At 42.7% G+C, this 5,926-nt stretch overlaps 1 pseudogene; it reads left to right on the forward strand.

Moving 5' to 3' along the window:
• The first annotated feature begins 2,490 nt into the window (after positions 1-2,490).
• On the forward strand, positions 2,491-4,928 carry LOC101579522 (annotated as a pseudogene).
• The last annotated feature ends 998 nt before the right edge of the window (positions 4,929-5,926 follow it).

A 5,926-nucleotide genomic window follows, 5' to 3' on the forward strand; every position in this document is an offset into this window, starting at 1 on the left:
CATGATTTTCCAACACACAAACAGAATTCATGAAACAGATTCAAGCAGATATACAGGAGATTAAAAATTCTTTTATTGAGATTAAAAATTCTACTGTACATATATACTACCAAGTGAACCCATGTGAAGACACCATATCAGATAGAGAAGACAGGATTGGTATAGTGATCATGAAAAGAAAAATGTCTTAAAAATAGCAAAGGACCATGAAAAGGTAATGCAACAGCTGCAAGATGATGCAAATAACAACACAAGACTGGTCAGCGTCAATTAAACAGCAGGAGACAACTGGAGATGTATGACATAAACAACCTGCTCACAGACACAACGGCAGAAAACTGCCCAATCATGGAAAAAGAATTTGACATATTTGAAACATATTTGATATATTCGAAGCATATAAAAGTCCAAATAGGAATAATCAAAATAAAGTTATACAAAGGCATTTAATAATCATTACTTCATAAATTCAGCAGAAAAACAGGATACTAAAAGATACAGGAGGGGCCGGGGAGATGGCTCAGTGGAATAAGCGCTTCCCTGGCAAGCGTAAGGGCCTGAGTTCAATCCCCGGTTCCACAAATAAAAATAAATAAATAAATAAATAAATAAATAAATAAATAAAAGATATGGGGGTGTACCTCAGTATTAGAGGTCTTGCCTTGAACGCACAAGGCCTTAGTTTGATCCCTAGCACCAGAAAGAATAAAAGCAGCTAGATAAAAGAAGCAAATCATGTATAAAGGAAAGCCCTTCAGAATCGCAGCACACTTCTCAGAACAAACCCTTAACTCAAGGAGAGCTTCAAGTGAGTTAAAGTCCTGAAAGAAAATAATTTCCAGGGGCCAGGCAGATGGCTCAGTAGGATAAGCGTTTGACTGGCAAATGCAAGGATCTGAGTTCAATCCCCGGTTCCGCCAGAAAAAAAGAAAAGAATTTCCACACTACATTGATGTACCACACAAAGTGATATTTCAAAATGGTGAGATTAGGTACTTTCACAAAGAAAGAAGTGAAGAAATGCATGAACACCAAACTGGCACTACAGAAATGATCTGAAGGATGTTCTAGAAAGAGATGAGGAAAACAAATCCAAGAAGACCAATAGAAAGACTCCAGCAGACAAGGCAAGCAATTAAACCTAGGGGAAAGACAGGGAGCCAACAATAGGAAAATATCATGATAATGACGAGTCAATACACATCAGTTATAATAGACTGGCAGAATGAATCAAGAAACAAGATACAGAAATATGCTATGTACAAACGATGAGAAAAATACTTCATGTGACAGGAATGTGGATATAAGCAGGAGGAGCTATCCTACTTGTAGACAAAGTTAACTTTAAGTCAACTCCCATCAGGAGAAACAAAGAAGGTCATCACATATTTGTTAAGGAAAAACTCCAAGAAGGAGAGCTCTTAATCATAAACATGTATTCACCAAACACTGGGACACTCAGATATATAAAACAAACATCAATGAACATGCAAAATCAAACAAACAGTAGCACAATTGAAACAGGGGACCTAAAGACACTATTGTCACAACCAGATTGATCAACTAGACCAAAAAAAATCAACAAAGAAACACTAAAACCCAATCAAACCTGTGAACAAACAGACTTAGTAGATATCTAGTGTTCCAACACCACCACCACCAGAATATACAATCTTTGTAGCTGTGTATGAGATGTTCCACAAAATAGACACATACTAGCTCATACAACATCCTTAGCTAAATACAAAGGATTTAAAGTTACTCCATGAATATTAGCAGACTATAATATAATGAAACTGAAAGCAATGGTAAAAGAAACCACAGAAACTACATAAGCACATAGAAATTAAATAATACCTTCCCAAACAACCAATGGATCACAGGTGAAATTGAATAAGCAATTAAATGATAATACCAGTAAAACACATCAGAACTCGTGGGACACAATGAAAGCAGTGCTATGAGGGAAATTTGTGACAGTGAATTCCCACATCAGGAAAACAGAGAAAGCTCAAATGGTTACCAGTGATAAACCTCAAACTTATAGAAAAAGAAGGACAAGTCAAACTCAAAGCTCATATGAGGGAGGAAATTATAAAGATCAGAGCAGAAGTTAATGTAATTGAGACTAAGAAAACAATACAAAGAATCAATAAATCAAAAGTTAAGATTAAATAAAATTGACAAATCCATAGCCAACTTTATCAAAAAAAGAAAAGACTCAAATACATGCAGTTAAGAATCAATAGGGTAAAATAAGTATAGACCCTTCAGAAATCCAGAAGATCCTCAATACCTACATTGATAAGCAATAATTAAAAAATATGCAAAGCACAGCGTAAATGAACAGACTCTTACATACATGAGTTACCAAAACTGAAAAAAGAAGATATAAAATTTCAAAATAATCCATTATCACCGTATCACTTCCTTTTCTCCAATTCCTAATATAAAATACTTGACATACAAAGTTAGAGGGAAGGGTTTCCGGTGTTCCTACGATGGCTGCTACCGACTCCTTAGCGCTTTTCACCGGCCTCGGCCTGAGCGAACCGAAAGCTCGTGAGACACTCAAGAACGCGGCTTTGAGTACCCAGTTGCGTGAGGCGGCGACCCAGGCGCAGCAGACTCTGGGCTCCCCCATTCATAAAGCCACCGGGACCCTGCTGTACGACTTGGCTTCCCGACTCAGGGATACCAGACGTCTCTCTTCCCTTGTGAGCTATATAGCTAGTAAGAAGATCCACACTGAGCCCCAGCTGAGCGCTGCCCTTGAGTATGTGCGCAGTCATCCCCTGGATCCCATCGATACCGTGGACTTTGAGCAGGAATGTGGTGTGGGTGTTATGGTGACCCCAGAGCAGATGGAGGAGGCTGTGGAGGCCACTATAAGTAGGCACCGGTCCCAGCTCCTGATGGAGCGTTATCATTTCAACATGGGGCTGCTGATGGGAGAAGCCCGAGCTATGCTCAAGTGGGCAGATGGCAAGATGATCAAGCATGAAGTGGATATGCAGGTCCTCCACCTCCTGGGTCCCAAGGTGGAAGCTGATCTGCAGAAGAAACCCAAGGTGACAAAACCTCGACTAGAAGAAACAGACAAGACACCATCAAAAAATATGGAGAATGGTGAGCCTGCTTGCCAGACCCTGTCTCTGATGGAGCAGCTACAGGGAGAGGCCCTTAAGTTCCACAGGCCTGGTGAGAACTACAAGACCCCTGGCTATGTGACCACCCCACACACTATGGATCTGCTGAAGCAGCACTTGGAGATCACTGGGGGTCAGGTACGTACCCGGTTCCCTCCAGAACCCAATGGAATCCTGCACATTGGACATGCAAAAGCCATCAATTTTAACTTTGGCTACGCTAAGGCTAACAGTGGTATCTGTTTTCTGCGCTTTGATGACACCAACCCTGAAAAGGAGGAGGCAAAGTTCTTTATTGCTATCAATGACATGGTGACTTGGCTTGGTTATACCCCTTACAAGGTGACTTATGCTTCTGACTATTTTGACCAGCTGTATGCCTGGGCTGTGGAACTCATCCACAGGGGGCAGGCTTATGTTTGCCACCAGCGTGGGGAGGAGCTCAAAGGTCACCACTCTATACCTTCACGCTGGAGGGACCGTCCTGTGGAAGAATCACTGCTGCTCTTTGAGTCGATGCGCAAGGGCAAATTTGCTGAGGGTGAGGCCACACTGTGGATGAAACTGCTGATGGAGGATGGCAAGATGGACCCTGTGGCCTATCGAGTCAAGTACATACCACATCACCGCACAGGAGACAAATGGTGCATCTACCCTACCTACGACTACACCCACTGCCTTTGTGACTCCATAGAGCACATCACTTACTCACTGTGCACCAAGGAATTCCAGTCTCGGCGCTCTTCTTACTTTTGGCTGTGTAATGCACTAGATGTCTACTGTCCCGTGCAGTGGGAGTATGGCCGTCTTAACCTGCACTATGCTGTGGTCTCCAAGAGGAAGATCCTCCAGCTTGTAGCAGCTGGTACAGTACGGGACTGGGATGATCCACGGCTCTTCACACTCACAGCCCTGAAAAGGGGGGGCTTTCCACCTGAAGCTATCAACAACTTCTGTGCCCGGGTGGGGGTGACAGTGGCACAGACTATAATGGAGCCACATCTTCTAGAAGCCTGTGTGCGTGATGTGCTAAATGATACAGCTCCACGGGCCATGGCTGTGCTAGAACCGCTACGGGTTGTTATCACCAACTTTCCCTCTGCCAAGCCCTTAGATGTCCAGGTGCCTACCTTTCCAGCTGATGAGACCAAGGGCTTCCACCAGGTTCCTTTTGCATCCGTTGTCTTCATTGAGAAGATGGACTTCAAGGAGGAGCCAGAGCCAGGCTATAAGCGCCTTGCTTGGGGCCAGCCTGTGGGCCTGAGACATACAGGGTCTGCATTGAGCTGCAGCATGTTGTCATGAGCTGCAGCATGTTGTCAAGGGCCCCAGTGGCTGTGTGGAGAGCTTGGAGGTGACCTGCAGGCAGGCTGATGCTGGGGAAAAGCCCAAGGCTTTTATTCACTGGGTGTCACAGCCTCTAACGTGTGAGATTCGGCTCTATGAGCGACTATTCCAGCACAAGAATCCTGAAGATCCTGCTGAAGTCCCTGGTGGATTCCTAAGTGACTTGAATCCAGAATCCCTGCGAGTGGTGGAAGCAGCATTAGTAGACTGCTCTGTGGCTCTGGCAAAGCCCTTTGATAAGTTCCAGTTTGAGCACTTTGGGTACTTCTCCATGGATCCAGATAGTTGCCAAGGACAGCTTGTCTTCAACCGAACGGTCACACTGAAGGAAGACCCAGGAAAGTTTTGAATGAGAAGCATTATGGACCTGCCTCACCCTCCTGAAGGCTGGGGGGGAGAGGCTCCTTGCCCCACACTCCATGTCAATAAAGAATAGCTAAATCTCCAAAAAAAAAAAAAAGTTAGAGGGAAGAGTTATTTAGCTCATAGTTTTTAGAGGGTTCAGTCCATAATTAGCTGACTCCAAGACAGGGTGACACATCAGGAAGGAACATGACAAAGGCTCAACAATTCATGCAATTTATGGAAATAGAAGACAAAAAGAGCAATAAGACACGGGAGAGGGAGAGAGAGAGAGAGAGAGAGAGAGAGAGAGAGAGAGAGAGACAGAGAGACAGAGAGAGAGACAGAGAGATCTCTTCCTTTGCTTATATTGTGTCCAACCCACCAGGAGGGAGGCAGTTCCAACCTAATCAGTACAGTGATTTAGCAATCATTCATCCTTAATCCCAGCATTGGATTGTCAATCAATCACATACTCTAAATTCACCCACCTTTTAGAAAGCTCTATGACCATATTAGACTTTGGGAGGACATGTAGACACAGGCATTACAATCAGTCAATGAAACTGAAGTTGTATTAAAAAACCTACCAACAAAGATAAGTCCAGATGCTGAAGGATTCATTGTTAAATTCTACAAGCAATGTAGAGAAGATCTAATACCACTACTCCTCAAACTCTTTCATGAAACTGGAATGTAAAGAATACTCCCAAATTCATTCCTGGAATCAAGCATTACCCTGATACCAAAAACAGAATTCAGGAAATCATAAATAAAATACAACGTAACAAAGTATGATTCATCCCAGGGATGCAGGGATGTTTCAACATATACAAATCAAAAAATGTAATACAACATATCAACATAGTCAAGGAGAAAAAAACACATGATCATTCAGTAGGGACAGTTAAAGCATTTGAAAAAGTACAACACACATTCGTGATAAAAACCCTATGGAAAATAAGAAGTGTCTTTATCTCAATCTACGACAAAGCATCAGCTCTGTCATAAAAGCCATCTACGACAAAGCAACAGCTAAAATCATACCAAATGAACAAAAACTGAAAGCTTTCATCTAAAATCAGGAT

Source organism: Octodon degus, unplaced genomic scaffold (assembly GCF_000260255.1).
Source record: "Octodon degus isolate 3935 unplaced genomic scaffold, OctDeg1.0 scaffold00191, whole genome shotgun sequence".
Taxonomy (NCBI): Eukaryota; Metazoa; Chordata; class Mammalia; order Rodentia; family Octodontidae; genus Octodon; species Octodon degus.